At 39.5% G+C, this 17,300-nt stretch overlaps 1 pseudogene; it reads left to right on the top strand.

The window, feature by feature from the left end:
* Positions 1-15,490: 15,490 nt before the first annotated feature.
* LOC116222507 overlaps positions 15,491-17,300 on the top strand; it is a 40,814-nt pseudogene continuing 39,004 nt past the window's right edge.

Below are 17,300 nucleotides of genomic sequence, written 5' to 3'. Positions count from 1 at the left end.
CTACTTCACACATTTTATTTAATGTTTGGAGTGTCCTGAACATATTCCAGCCCCCTTTTATTGAGACACAATCTTTAGTTTCATCAGCAAAGTGTCATACGTATCACGTGTCCCTACCATTGAAGATAATACATTTTCGCCTGTCTGATCACCTATGTTTAAAGTAGCGTGGAGCATTCAGGGACGTAAATCTCAACTACTTCACACATTTTATTTAATGTTTGGAGTGTCCTGAACATATTCCACCCCCCTTTCATTGAGACACAATCTTTCGTTTCATCAGCAAAGAGTGATACGTGTCACATCGCCCTGCCATTGAAGATAAAGCATTTTCGCCTGTGTGTAGGCCTATTTTTAAAGTATTGTGGAGCCTTCAGGGACGTAAATCTCAACTACTTCACACATTTTATTTAATGTTTGGAGTGTCCTGAACATATTCCACCCCACTTTTATTGAGACACAGTCTTTAGTTTCATCAGCAAAGTGTGAAACGTGTCACATGACCCTGCCATTGAAGTTAATGCATTTCCGCCTGTGTGTAGGCTTATGTTTAAAGTATTGTGGAGCATTCAGGGACGTAAATCTCAACTACTTCACACATTTTATTTAATGTTTGGAATGTCCTGAACATATTCCACCCCCCTTTCATTGAGACACAATCTTGATCAGCAAAGTGTGATACGTGTCACATGGCAATACCCTGGCATTGGAGATAAAGGACGGTAGTCCTTTGGCGGATGGTAGTCCCTCACATTGCGCATGCTCAGACACAAACGGTTTACAGCATAAGGCTCAACATAATCGCACATGCTCAGACAACAAAACGGTTTACAGCAGGCTCTGGCTTGTCTTAACGCATAATGTAGGTTTATTTAACGTAATATTTAATAATGTTGTAAACGGTTTAAACGTCAACATATGGGGCTTTTCTTAACGCATAATGTGGGTATATTTAATGTTATATTTAATTATGTTGTAAATGGCTAACAGCATAAGGCTCTACGTCAACATATGGGGCTTGTCTTAACGCATAATGTGGGTATATTTAATGTTATATTTAATTATGTTGTAAACGGCTAACAGCATATAGCTCTACGTCAACATATGAAACAAAACTGGGGAGAGACTTTTTGATCCTCCACCTCATTTGTTTTGTCCACTGTGACAACATCTTCCTCGTTTTTTAAATAAATGGTCATGTTTTGATAAAACTGCCTTTCGTCGCTTTTTTCCTCCATGATTGAAAGTGGATCTGTCGTTGTGACGCCTGCGCGGCTTCGCTGTCGACAGCAGTCGACAGTGTCGCAAAGTGACGCATGCACAATGTGAGGGACTACCATCCGCCAAAGGACTACCGTCTGGTAGCGACATGTAACTTGCTACACCTTGCTACACCACACAGCAACGTTCATTGAGCAACAATAGTCAAATTAGCTGGAGCAATTTCGATTTTTCGATTTTTCTTTTTAAATAAAAGTCGCTTATTAGCCTAAGTGTTTCTTAAACTGTCAGAAAAATAAATTTCATAGTAACATCAAAATGGGTTAAAAACGATTCACTGATGTTACAAAAGTACGGTTTTCTTGTTTAAATATAGGGGACACTGATAAACTAAACAGGCAATATTGTAATTGTTTTAATAAGAAACAGTAAAACACACCACAATCTGCTGATAAAGGATTTTGCCTTTATTAACGTTGGTTGAACATGTTCAGAACACTGTAAAGAAAGGGGGAAATATGTTTAGCAGTGATTATTCTGGTCTGTATGTAGTAGTTATGATTGTCGTCATTGAGTGCTCCACAATACTTTAAACATAGGCGATCAGACAGTCGAAAATGCATTATCTTCAATGGCAGGGCCATGTGACACATATCACACTTAGCTGATGAAACTAAGGAGTGTGTGTATTTAAAAACAACTCGCTGCCCATATACAAATTAATAGTGATCGATCAGTTGTCTTACGGAATGCCTGTCTAAAAGTTTTCAATAATGAATCCATGGACATGTATTTGAAGCGTTGTTGGAGAATCGTGACCGGCTTGGCCAAAGAAGATGACTTAAAATGTACTTTATTGAGAACATGCAAGAGTCACTTAATGCGACAAGCAAGCGAAGTCTGCAAAAAACAATACACCACCAAAGACAGCAGGTATATGGTAGGCATGTACATATTCAGTGTATTCGTAAATTCCAAAAATATGCAAGACATAAGTGCTCATGTTTATGATGTCTGCATAGCTAGTCCTTGTAAGTGAGTACAGCTCGAACGCAGTTGAAGAAAGCATTGGTCAAATCAAAACTAGCGTGCTCAAGTTAAATGACAGTGAACATTTTTAAACAGCTGAAGATAATGTACTTGACAGCTATGAGGACATTTCAGGAAACAAGAAATCGGCATTTTTTAAATGTTTACAACAAATTCGTTTCCAAGCAAAACTATACGAAACTGAACAAGGTAATGGAAAAGAATATGTATTATGGTACAATGTTACTAGAAAATCTTTTGAATCACTTTTTACCTGTAATTCCACTTTGGAGTGACCTTATGTCAGTGAGAAAAACACAATCGACAGATGCGTTGAAGAGTTGTATGTTTTATATAAAGCTAGGGAGAGAGAGTTTTGTGAGAAACTGAAGATACAAATAAACAAATAAACGCAATATAAATGTAGAAGCTGAGGAGACTTGGCAGAAGAAACTTTCAACACCCAAGCATTTAAAAAGATCTTTTCAAAGAGCACCACACACACAATCCAATATCTATAGTTTTAAAAAAAAAGCAATGCAAAGGTCACAGATAGCTATGGATTAATTGATAAGGATATTTTTTTTTTAGGGCTGTGAAATTATTAAAAAAATGTATCAAATTAATCACAGGTTTCTGTGGATTAATCATGATTAATCACATATTACCAATTTTCTCTGTATATTTTTGTGAGAACAAAATTATTTATGACAAAAGACGGATATATACATTTAACATGTTTTCTTTTTTTGCATCTCAGCAGTTCTTTAGCAGTCATCTTTGCTATTCCATATGGAACATTAATATAATCTTCATCCTAAACAGAATTCGGGCTTCTTAGCCATTGTATGGTTGAATAAAACATTTTTCTTTTCTTTTTAAATCAAACAGAAATTATTTGGGCTTCTTAGCCATTGTTTTTATAGGATGGTTGAAAATGTTTCTCTTTTTTGTCAAACAACCATTAACCACACCACGACACAATCTAATGCCTCTAAAGGCCCTAGTGGTCATTTTGTCTTTAATTGCCCAATTGCTTGCAACAGTTTGGAACTATTCTGCACATGCCTCTGCAAAGTGGCGCTCTTCTGTTTTCATGCACGTTAGTGTAAACGACTTTAACTTCCATTCGTTGGTGATTAGATGTGCAGTTACACCCAGGTAGTTATCGTTACTCACAGAGGTCCAGTGATCCCCTGTCAGCGCCACATGTTTCCAGAGCTGCCAACTTTTCATAAAACCTTGGAGTGAAATTTTGTCGGGGGTGACCTGTACAATACCTGAACTTATTCCGATTCATGTTCATCTGATCATGACTTTTAGGGCCTTCTAGACTTGAGCTGAACATTCAACCAGAAAACTATTGTTGTGCCTCAATGACTGTCTATGTACCACAATATAGCCTAATTAATAGACCTGTGTTTAAGATTTGACCAAGGTAGGTTGATTGACACTTTGATTACAATTGTATTCAACTAATTCTTAACTGAAACCTAACCTAGATTGTTAATAATTGTATTCTTAAGAGCACTTAATGATTTACGTTCAGCAAAAAATTACACAAGATTAGTTAGGGAGAAATATTTTTCATTATTCAAAGCCTCCCACCACACATTCCATCAAACAAAAAAGTGCAACAAATAAAGTGCTTAAACAGTAGCTTTTTTAAGCAATACAATGGATCAACACATGACAAAAATAACAAAAAATGAGGTATCAGATGCAGATCAGAAGCTGCTTAGTCATTTTCTAAGATCTGTGGGCAAGGTTGTACTGGCCTGTGGCCTTCTTGGAGGCCTTGATGACCTCTGAGGGGGGCTCCCATCTGATACAGGGCTCCAGGTCGGCCATCTTTATGGCCATTATTAAGGACAGGGTGCCATCCAATGCCAGGCTATTTCTGGTCTTAGTTTTGTTCAGTCCCACAACTGAAAACACCCTCTCAGGATCTGCATTTGAATGGGGCAACACCAGGACCAGCTTGGCGACGGCAGCAAGCCTCTCAAATTCTTTGGCTCCTGTCACCTATGGAAAATTACCCAAGAACAAAATGGAAAAACATACCATATTTTGTTTTGATTAATACTGTAAGTATACTGTAACAAAGTTCAGATACAACATGCATAGTTTGCATCATGTATGACACAATATATGCATGCATCAATAAAAGCAACATGTGTAGCCAAGCCACACCTGCCAAAAAGAAAGGCAAAAAAAATGTATACCTTATGTTTCGGTGTTGCCATTCCAGCCCAGAAGCTTTCCATCTCAGTTTCGTCCTGAAGGGAGGTTGTTGGCATGGTCTGATAATTCAGAAACTCCTCACCCAGGTGGTCATGCTCCTCTGGCCCATGGTATGGGAGGAGATAGGGAAACCTATTTATGAAAGTAGAGTTACAGGTTGTTAAGTTATAGGTATATTGTCATCAACCAGCAGCAGTTCATACACATCTTTGAGGAAAAGCCATATAAGAATAACTCATGTGCAGTTTAGGACATAACTCATCATAAGCATTTTAGCTAAGATGATAGACAATAATTAAAGAAAAAAACTAACCTTTCAACAAAGTACAGAACATCTTCAATGCCACTTTCAGCCCTCCGCTGCACATCTACAAATTCTGCGTGTTTGATCAGTGGCTCTTCCATTGGCAGCTTCTTAAGTGCATAGCCCACAGCACTTGTTAGGAAACTAAACACAGCTTCATGGAACGAATCCACCTGCTGTGGTGTGATGTCACCCTCATCAAGATATCTGTTAAGTTTAGCCCTGATTGTGAACCCAATGTTCAACTTTTTCTTTGTACAGATACAGCATATCAGGTTAACATAAATGGTTTAACATACTGATGCAGCAATATCAGCTTGACACATAGGGCAAGTAATCCAACCAGAAGCTCACTGTTGGAAGGACTACCACAAACCTTAGGTTTTACTCATGAAGTGGCAAATGGCTAAATAGCACATTGTATCTATCACATATCACAGTGTATTATCATAATAATAGCCAAACACTAACCTGGCAAATGGTTTGCCTTCTCTTTATAGGCAATTTCACAAGGCTCCTCATGGCCTTGCAGAGCTGCTGGAACCATACATTTGGAACAGCTTGTGTACGAATTTCACCATCTATGACAGACATTTACAAAATTAGTATTAGATCCCTGCAGATAACAGCTGAGTTTACATTCACCACACAAAATCAAGTTCACACGCACAAACACAAACGAATACGTTCTTTCAAGATTTAAAGTTTAAGAGAGTGAGTACTTAATTGAACCACATGTCATTAACATACCTAGTCTCTGCTCAGTTTGGAGATGAAGATTTTCTTCAGCGATTCTCTTCCCGAGTTTCTACCGCGGTTGTCTCTCTTTGTAACTCTTCTTCTGTCGCTAACTTCGGGACTTCTTGGGGTAAATAAGATGTCTATGCAGCGAATAGGGTTACAGATGCGCTCCTTAGCACCAGCTACCCTCGGGGAGTTTGAAAAGGAACGAACCCGTATTGGGCCAAAATGAATTTTTCTTTTGGCGTGAGAAATTGGATGCAGGGGCGGCCCTAGCACATTTGGCGCTCTAGGCGAGCTTCACTCCCCTGTTCAAATGTTTATGGACACACACACACACCTCCACGTCATCAATCGCCTGCAAATAATGTTTTCTTAGTCTTCTAAAAGTGAATCTAAAATTATATAACAAAAGTATGTATTATCATCATTTGTTAAATGTAGCTATTAAGCATTTTGGTATATTTGGACAGCCTGGCATTTTTTTATTCCAAGATGCATAGCTCTTGATTAGTTGAATCATGTCTAATTAAACTGGCTAGCTCGCTCCACCAAAACTAAAGCTGTCCAAATTTGATTACTCAAACTTTTATGACGCAAAATGACGCAAATTGCGGTACAGCTGAACTTGAACTGATGTTTCGACTGAATGGCAATAACAAGGAACGTCACAAGTCACTGGCTAGCTAGCGTTAGCTAACTAGCAAGATTACTGTACATACACCCATTCGCTAAAGTTGACAATACAACACTTGGATTTTTACCAGTATTCCTCACTGAAGTTGCCGTGTTTGGCTTCCTTAATGGGTGTGCTATGCAACGAGTGAGATATGTGTAGTGTTGTTGCATTGGCTATTGGCTTTATATGTGCGCCCCTATTTTAATCATGTCTTTTTTGTATAATGTAGAATAAATGGACATATCATTTTTTATATACCGCCTCTGTAAAATCCTTAAAGAACTATGTGACAGGGAGTAGGACAACTTTCAATGATAAGGTACATCCTTTCTTCTTAACTCCACTAAAGTGCCGGGGGCAATTCACGCATTCGTGAACGTTTTCTTATCTGGAATTAATTCTAGGCTAGAACAGGATTTAAGGATTTACCTTTCTCCTTGGCACGTTTCTCTTCTTCTTCCTTTCTTTTCTTCATAAATTGCACCCCGGATGGCTTTTGCCTCTTCATTATTTTGTTCTTCAAAGTTTCTTGAACACACACACACTCTAACCAAACGCCTCACTGTGCTCGCATGTTCTGACATCACCAAGGACGTACGTACCTCTTCCGTTTTCGGTTTTTGGCTCATTTTACCCTAATGTTAGATTTTTTTTTTATGTCAAAATTTTGGTTGGAGATATAGAAGGGGGGCGCAAAAAAAAACTCTGTCCAGCAAAAAAAAAAAAACACAATTCTTTTTTCTTTTTTTTTTTTTGCTGGGCGCAGTTTTTTGCGCCCCCCTCTGAGTGGGAAAAACCGCCCCTGATTGGATGTGTGGCGTGAGTGCGTGTGAAAACATGCAAAAGCATGTGTCACACGGCGAAACCGTGAGAGTTGGCAGCTCTGTGTTTCGTAGCAGCCAAGTCATTTTCCTTTTTTTTCTTTTCAGCTTCATACAGCTCGTGGATTTTTGTCATTATTGTGCGTCTTTGCGTTGCTTTGATGCTCGCAAAACTTCGGTGAACCCCTCGTCCTCAACAATATGAATCGGTCTACAGCTTTTTGCAATCCATTTGGCAACAGTGCTAGTCAACTTGTCACAGGCATATTTACTCAGGGGCCTACGTTGTTAAGTGAGGTAGGTGGTGGGCCGAAGCCCCGTATCTGTTCAACTTTGTAATTTAAATTGCGACAACCTAGATTCTTTCCAGTTGAGGTCATTATGTTATTTCTAACGATAAACCAGTTGTTGTCAGCTCAGATCGTTGCACATTTAGTCAAAACCATAGTATAAAAGTTTGTTAAACTCACCGGCAAACACAGTTGCCTACTAAATCAGTGCAACCAATAACACGATGTAATACTGGCGTAAGAACATTATTAACCAAACTTGTGGCTCTGGTCCAAGTGCTCAGGAGATATCCCTGTTCACATTTTCCCTTCCCCTTTCCTTTTCCCCCTTGATGATTAAATATTTCTTAGACTATAACGTTTTGTGTTGCGTGGTTTATGAGTCTACCATCGACTCCATACAAGGTGAATAACGTTGATTAAACTTGACAGAGAAACGGGTAATGAGGCATCAACAAAGCATAGCATAGCTAACAGTAGGCAAGCCTATATAGTACAAACTACGGCTCGTTAGTGAACTAAAACTATTTACACCATCACTCACGTATGAAAAAGACGGTTTAGAAAATAAACACATTTTAAAACGGCCTTATACTGATCAAATTATTACTTACAACACGTCTCCGTTTCAATGGGTTGGAGCTGTCGCGGCAGCAGTGAAATATGTCAATATGAACTACACCTGAGTAATGGGTGTCAATGTGGCTGCATCTGATTGGTTAATAATGTTCTTACGCCAGTATTACATCATGTTATTGGTTGCACTGATTTAGTAGGCAACTGTGTTTGCCGGTGAGTTTAACACACTTTTATACTATGGTTTTGACTAAATGTGCAACGATCTGAGCTGACAACAACTGGTTTATCGTTAGAAATAACATAATTACCTCAACTGGAAAAAATCTAGGTTGTCGCAATTTAAATTACAAAGTTGAACAGATATGGGGCAATTTGGCGCATTACACTTGAACTCCCCTCGCCGACCAACGCATTTGCTACGGTGAAACGATAACGTCTTCCCGCAGAGTGTACATATCACTTTGGTTTTATTGAATGTTCCATGTTTGTTTTTTTGGAATACGAACTTCCCATCCAGAAAGTCCTCAGGTTCATCAGAATTATCCATGTTGTCTGTTTGTTTGGATAGCAGCTGCCGTCTGACTGCATTAGAAACGGCGACTAGTGCAGATTGAGTGGAATTGTGGGTATATTGGAAGCTCATTCTGCGCATGAGTTAAATGCGTTAAAAAAAATTAACGCATTAATCCTGTAATTTAATCATACCGCGTTTAACGCGTTATTTTTCACAGCTCTATTTTTTTTTATATATATGCCGTTTTCCCAATACATTTCAAAATTGCTGGTTTAATGCCACTGTCCAGGCATTTCTTCATCTGTACAGTGTCCATTCTACACTTGGGTCTGGGGAGCCAGATAGGATAGCAAGAGTTACACGGATGGGAAGTAACATCTCCCAGTTACTCCATTTTGCAGCAAATAACAAAGGACAAATAGCAGTGACAATTTAAAGAACACATTATTAGAACTCCAGACTGTAGTTCGAGGACTAAACTTTGGAAAACAAAATGATCCATCAGATTTTATCGTCCCCTTTATATCCTGGTTAGACCTTATGGGTATTAAAACAATAGTAAATGTAATACATAAGTACTGCTGTTCTGAGTGTGGTGAGATATACGTGGATGAAATCCAAAGTAACTCAGCTATTATAATTCAAATTACAGTAAAGGAGGATCTTTCCAGTCTTTTCCAAAAATACATTTGTCAGGTAGTTGATAATGCATGTATCAAGTGTGCCTCGCAATTAGTCAAACATACGAATGGGTTGCAGATTTTTTTTAGTCGTTCAGGTCCCTAGAGCTATAGCCTATAATAATGTTTCAAGAGCTTCTACTCCTTCCCCAACTCTTAGTATCCCTGTTAGTTGTGACAGTGAGAAAACATACAATTTACGAAGTATTATATTTGAAATTTAAAATTTCTGCCAACGACCTGAATATAAGTGCATATAACCAAAGTGTTGAGGACACATCTGGGGTATTTCATGTTTACGAGCTTTGCCATGCATCCTTGGATGTTAGAAGTAGCAAACAGTCAGAAGGGGGCGACAGTGGTACAGGAGGGGGGGCGACAGTGGTACAGGAGGTAAGGAAGTCGGTTAGTAATCAGAAGGTTGCTAGTTCGATTCCCTGTCGAAGCGTCCTTGAGCAAGACACTGAACCCCTGCTAATTGTTCCTGATGTGCAGTGTGCCATCAGTGTAAATGTAAAATGTGTATACATTGTAAGTCGCTTTGGATAAAAGCGTCTGCTAAATGACTAAATGTAAATGTAAATGTAGAAGTCTGTACAGTTCACTGGCCACCTAGCCATTCTACCATGTCAGATCAGGCACTGTAAATTTTGTATTTTTTTAAATGTTGCTCAGCCTTTGAAAAATGCTACGATCGGTTAATTCTCGCCAATAATGAGTCAAACCACAAAACATTTTCATCGGTTATATGTAATTTTGACAAAATTAGATCAGCTAAATGGGCACCTTTAACATAACCAGTATCTATTCCAACAGCTCTGAATGTTATTGAAGCATTTATTAATGAAAACATTCAGGCAAATTGCCTTGCAAATGACTTAATGTATGTTCATATGTTAAATCTGTATTCGTGTCATTTATGTGACACAGAAGCCATAACAAATTACAAAAGTAGCAAAGTCCTAATAGTAAAATGTAATCTCTCGACATCAGAAGGAATACCACAGCATCCTCAAACTTTAGGCATGTCTTCAAAATATCAGACTTGTGGTACCTGTGGAGCCATGAATTCACTGTCTTCTCTTACATCTAATTTTCCCCAAACATTAACTCTTCTTACAGAATGTAAAGAAATTCGTATAGAGGATATTGTCTTACATTCTGTGTTCAAAAAATACACATATAGTCTGTCAACAGTTTTATGTTTCAAAGAAAAGACACCATTTTCCACCCTTTACCAAAAAACTATAGATGGCTGGTTCGTCAATAATAACACCAATGTTAAATACTCCTCTGATATAGCACGCAAAATTATTCAATCAAACTTTTGTATTCAGGCCTTTGGATGCCAAAAAGAGGAAGTCATAAAAATGTGTTATTTCAAAGAAATAGACCATATATGTGATTATAATTGCTTAGAAGTAAATCAATTTCCAGTAACCTCTAATAACGTGTCTAATCCAAAGGATATACAAATATAAAAAGTGGGCGATGGCTAAATGATCAAATTATCTTCAACTTCTGAAAGATGTTTGTGAGAACAATAGTGTGTTAATGATATCTTCCATATTCATAAGTCAACAGTTACAGAGTTTATTTTGTGACCATACTGAAGTTGTTCCTAATGCTCCTCGAAAAGAAAAGAACTGGTGGTGTTTCAAAAAAGTAGTCATCCCAATAAACATTAGGTCTATTCATTGGATAGTTCTTATTTTTGATATGACGCCAAAAACATCTGATGAAAACAATATTGAAATCACTTGTAAAATCCTCGATTCACTCGCCTCATATGAGAAAGAAATAGTAAACCTATTGCCAAAAATTCATAAATATTTAACACTTCAGTATTTGGCCTTGCATGGTAAAACAAAGCAATTAGGAATCAAATATGAGTTTTCACACAGATGTACCCATTTTAGAAAACAAACATGTAGTAATAATTGGAGAGTTTGGGATAGGTTTAAACAAATTTTGTAACAACAGCATGCAAAGATATTTGCAATATGAAATCATAAATGAAAAGCTATTACTATAGTAATTTGGGCTATTCCATGTTCTCTTTTTTTTCATATGAGGTGGGAACATCTGCTGGGTCATTCTGTGTTAAATCAACCAAAGGCTCCTGCATCATGTTCTGAATTATATTTTTTTCTGGTGCAAGATGATACAATGGCTCATAGCTGTCATCCCTCATGGCTGTAATATTTTTGAAATCCCACATAGCTGTAATATTTCAGATTCCACCACCATGTTGTGTCATCATCACAAAATTGGTTGAACTGTCACAGAATTGCCCTGCTTGATTAAATACAGTATGACCATGACATCACAATATTATTGATTGATCAAAAGTCTTTGTTTTTCTGTTAAGAATTTGTATAGATGCTATCAGTACTATTAGTTTAAAGGTCCTTCTATACCTAGGCGTAAACATCCTCGCCAAACTGCCATACTTTTTAATCTGTGCTTTACCCCACTTATTAAAAACAAGGTCGTCCCCTGAAGAGGGGGAGTGGAGGCGGGCCCAAAAAAACAAACAAACAAACACATACATAAATAAATAAACAAATAAATATAAAGGTCTTTCCAAGAAGCTTCTTTTTGACTTCATATAGGCAAAACTTTATGCAAGATGAAATCTATTCCATATTACCTTTCGTTTCCCTAACAACACATTTTTTCCTCTGTTTTGATCAGATACCTCGGAACACCTGCGGCAGATGGCAGAGCTGGATAGCAAACCCAGACAGCAGAACCAGGCCTCGACCAGAAGACAAAAAAAAAAAAGCCATGTGTAATCCATGTTTGGTGTTTTTGTATTTGTAAAAAAATAAAGCTGACATCCCAAGAGGGGGGAAGTGGTGGTAGGTTTAAATACAGTGTGAGCTGTGTGTCTTTATACTGAATTTCATAATTTCCTTGTGAATTTCAACAGAGACTTTGTCTCACATTCATTATCAAGGTTGGCACATGTGCAGAGTTCTGACAATGACCAGGTATAGTTGGACTACAATGGACCTATACTGAATCCAAAATATAGGCCTACACTGTTAATACAAATAGCACAAATGACTAAATATAGACAGTTGAGATGAGGATCATCAGATGCCCCTCTAGAAGAGAAATCACATCATCAGATGCCCCCTCTACAAGATAAATCACATCATCAGTTGCCCCCTCTAGAAGAGAAATCACATCATCAGATGCCCCCCAGCAGAGAAATCACATCACCAGATGCCCCCCCCAAGCAGAGAAATCACATCATCAGATGCACCCTACTCAGCATTATTTTTGCCCCCTCTGGCGCTCACCTTTGCGTGAACAAGAATCGACCACAAGAGGTAGACGTTATCAAGTTTATGTAGTGCCTGCTGTGAGATTAGCTGAAGGAGAACATCTAGTAGGAAATCACACGCGTGAGGTGAAACTGGATGGGTTTGAAAATCACTACTATATAAGTGCACAGATATGTGCAAACTGCAAACCTGTTCTAATCAACCCAGTGAGGAAGAACCCACTGTTGAGTTAATGGACTCCGATGATGGTGACGGTGACTGAGTCCTAGGTTGAGGGTGTGGACCTAATATTTCCCAATATGTACAGTTGTAATTCTAACACAATGTTAAATAACACTACTATTCAAGCCATCAGTATTATTGTTGCATAGAACATGCCAAGTGAGCATGGTGTACAAGTGTAGCATCATCCAGACATGCACTTTCAGACCACTAATTAAACAGTTGTACATGTAATGTGCGTTTTGAAGTACTGGTAATAAGAAAAATAAAACAAAACTATTTTACATGCCACATCATGTGTAGTTTAATCATGATTGTGGCCTAGGTTGATTATATACAAACTGAGGGACTAGTATTTAAATTTAACTTAATATTGTATTTGAAGAGAGAACCACTAAATATTATTTGAAACTGCAAATTTCGCAAAAGTAGACTATATATCCTTATGAAATTGACAATGTGAACTGTTCCAGTGCATAGGAGGCCATTAAAAGTATTTATTGGTGGGTTTATCTCAATGGAGATGAGATAATAGTATAATGGTACAGTTATACATGATGATTGGAGAATTCATCTTTCCACATTAGCCTGATAGGGGTCTCTCTGTTCAAGAGGTGATAACCACTAATAAGCTGCCACCCTGAAAGGGTTATCACATTAAAACATAATATAGGGATGTATAAAACATAGCAGCTAGAATTTGACCACCCAGATGGTACCGATATGTGAAATTTCATGGACTAATTGTCAGTATAAGATATTTAAATTAGGCTATGTTCTCATTGAAGAATATTGAACACAGAAGAGACACTACAGTTTGGACAATTTATCCTAATCATCTTGTCTTCCCTCTCCACCAGAGTGTTGTGTGTGCTTCAAGACTGTTGCATAAAATACGCAGAATAAACCAACACCCTACCCATCACTCCGGCATTCCATCGAGTCCTTCGCTAAATCATGCGACCACAACTAACTTCAGAGTTCTTTTATATTATAGCATACCAGTGGGGTTTTCCATGAAATCCATAAAAACGCAATCTTTCATCATATTTTGACATTTTACCAAGATGATAAATGGGAGGATGTTTTTTTTTGCTGTGAATGGTTGGGACAGAAGTTATGTAACCTGATAGGCTACTACAAAAGACTGTGCATTAAAGTTTGCACTAAATTAAATGTATCTGTGTCGGGTTTAGGAGTGCTACAATACTTTGAGGAATGACAGATCAAATGATATGCTAAAGTTGAAGCAGGAGAGATAGGCTATTAGTCCATGGGCCCGAACCTGAAATTTCACATATCGGTCGGTGTGTGTGTGTATGAGGGATCTATGCTAGAGTAGAAAGAGATTAAAAATGAAGACATAATAAAAAAATATATAAAAGCACTTTAATAACAAGTTAAGAAGTGCACAGTAAGTGCAAGTCAGGGTGTTGAGAGGAGGTGCTCTCAGCTGAGATGAGTCTTCGGGAGATCCTTGAAGATAGAGGGACACCTGTTATGTATTCGTGGTTTCCAATTTAGAGTACCTGGTTAATGCGAAGGATAAACGGACACGTCTTTATGGCTTGAACTGTAATAGTTTACTGAAGCATCAACTGAATGGGTGAGCTACATACAAGTCATTGGCACAGCGCCGACTAGTGGTGCAGGTACAACATAGTCAAGACATCACATCTCCTCCCCACTTAATGTAGTTCCCACACTGAACATGAACACGAGATTTATTTTTAATTATTTATATATATATATATATCAAACTCATATCCTAACCTTGAGGTAGGGAGTAGACTGTCCCAAACCCCAGAGTCCGTCAAGGGTTTATTCTGCCCTTGTTCTTGAGACGTGACTCCTTAAACAATTATAACACAAACATTTCAGTCTATTCAGAATGTCCCAAAAACACGCTTTTCCACATACGGTATGCCTTAAGGGCTGTACCTAACAGGTGGTTTAGCAACACGAGATGGGTATCTCTTACCAGTCTCTCGAAGTGGTGTGCTGGTGGCTTCTGGTGTTACCTGTGGTGATGCCACACTCACGGAATCAAGAGTAGCAGGTTCTGGAACCATGGGATGAGTAGCAGGTTCTGGAACAGTGTCCTTCAACGCAGGCAGTTCTACTGAACCGGGTAACGACTCTGTTTCTTCCAGCGGTGGAGGCTCCAACTCAGCGTGACGGCCCAGCATTTGGTCAGCATGGCGTCTCCAGTGTTCCGATGATCCGACATCGACGGTGTATGACACCTGCGGATACTACGCCAGGCATCCACTTCTCACCTCCTCTCCCATAATCACGAACTAGCACTTTGTCACCCACCTGGAATGACCTGGCTTTTGCATGTATTTCACGATGAGCACACTGCGCCTCTTGCGCTTTCTCTACTCGTGATGCTACGTTCGGTTTTAACAAGTCAAGTCTTGATCGCAGCTTGCGACGCATGAACAGCATGGCTGGTGATTCCTTGGTTGTTGAGTGCGGAGTGTTGCGATACATCAACAGGAACGCATCCAGTCTGTGTTGAATTGACATGGTCCCTGCCGAGCGTTTCAGTGAGTGCTTGAAGGTTTGCACAAAGTGTTCTGCTAGCCCATTTGTGGCTGGGTGGAATGGCGCAGAGCGTATGTGTTTCACTCCGTTTCCCTTCATGAACGTGTCAAACTCACTCGATGTGAACTGGGGGCCATTGTCGCTTACTAAAACTTCTGGAAGTCCATAACGACTGAATAGCCCTCTCAACACCTGTATGGTCTTGAAAGTTGTAGTGGAGCTCATGAGGTGCACTTCCGGCCATTTGGAATGAGCGTCCACGACCACCATGAACATATGGCCTTGGAAGGGGCCAGCAAAATCGACATGGATTCTCTGCCATGGAGCTCCAGGCCATGTCCAGGGATGGAGAGGTGATGGACCTGGTGCTTTCTGGGTAAGTTGACAGGATTGGCAGGTCTTTGACACTTGTTCAATTTGTGCGTCGATTCCTGGCCACCACATATAACTACGAGCGACAGCCTTCATTTTCACCACACCAGGGTGTCCGGTGTGTAGCTCAGACAACACTCTGTGTTTCAGTTTTGGAGGGATGACGACGCGGATACCCCACATGAGGCACCCTTGCTGGAGGGTCAGTTCATCCTTCCTACTGATGAATGGCATCAGGGCGCTGTCCACATCCTGGACCCTTGGGAAACGACCTGTGGATACCATCTCCAGTACCCGGGCAATGATAGGATCTGTCCTACTTTCTCTGCAGATCTCCTTGCTGCTCACAGGTAAGGCTTCCATGTGGTTGATGTGAAAAATGTCCACAGAATTAGTCCTTTCTTTTGTAGGTGTAGGCAGTGGCAGGCGTGACAACCCGTCAGCATTACAGTGGCGTGCTGCCTCTCTGTACTGTATGTTGTAATCGTGAGCAGCCAACAGTAGAGCCCATCGCTGCATTCTCGCAGCAGCCATAGATGGTATAGCTTTGCTTGGGCTCAGAATTGTGGTGAGCGGTCGATGATCTGTGAGGAGCGTGAACTTCCTGCCATACAAGTAGTGGTGGAATTTACGAACTTCGAAAACGATGGAAAGAGCTTCACGCTCTATCTGTGCATAATTCTGCTCCGCCTTGATCAGCGTCCTTGATGCAAAGGCTATAGGCCTCTCTTGTCCATTCGGCAGGATGTGTGAAATGACACTGCCTACCCCATAGGGTGAAGCGTCACAGGCAAGTCTGATGGGGAGCTCTGGATTGTAATGAGTCAAGACACTTTGTGATAACAGCTGCTGCTTGGCCTCCCTAAAAGCTGTTTTACATTCTGATGTCCATTGCCATTGCTTTCCTTTGCACAGGAGTGAATTCAGCGGGTTGAGAATGGACGACACGTCTTTATGGCTTGAACTGTAATAGTTTACTGAAGCATCAATTGAATGGGTGAGCTACATACAAGTCATTGGCACAGCGCCGACTAGTGGTGCAGGTACAACATAGTCAAGACATCACAACACCCTTGCTCCGAGAGCATTTGGTAGCTCGTTCCACCATACATATAGTGCCTTTAAAACGTCCTCATCCTTAGTTAACAGCTGGGCTTTGTTAACCTTATGTTTCTTTGCTAAGACTGGCAACGCTAGTGGGAAATCCACACGGGACTGATACACATTGTATAATTTGCTAGAGCAAACCTTCCATGAATGTTGATTGTAAAAACAGTCAGTGAAGCGAGAAAATTGATTCCAATCCATTGGATACCAATTGCAGTTTGCTGCTTGTTTTGATTAAATGACCCATCAAACACAGAAAAACACAAATAATTATATTTTTGAAAGACCAATACCAACAAATTTGAAAACGATTTGTATAGCTCATACTAAATCACAGAACACCTGATACATTATGACACCTACAGCCACCATGACTACGCAAGTTGTCACGGCATTGGACATGTCAGACCAATTGTTCAGCGACTGTCCCTGAGAAAAATTACTTAACCAGTCTGTTCCGTCAAAACCAGTAACATGTCAGACTGCCGACAATAAACACACCTTGATTGTTTTTAATGCTAGAATACCCACCTTTTAAAGGCCTATAGTGCTTGTCCAGGTTGTACAATTGCTAATTGCCATCTTAGGCAATCTGCATGAAGTGATTAAATTAGACGCGTGTATTCTGTATGAAGTGTACAATCTGACTGC

The sequence above is a fragment of the Clupea harengus genome, chromosome 11, assembly GCF_900700415.2.
Source record: "Clupea harengus chromosome 11, Ch_v2.0.2, whole genome shotgun sequence".
Taxonomy (NCBI): Eukaryota; Metazoa; Chordata; class Actinopteri; order Clupeiformes; family Clupeidae; genus Clupea; species Clupea harengus.
This window is presented reverse-complemented; position numbering and strand designations above follow the sequence as displayed.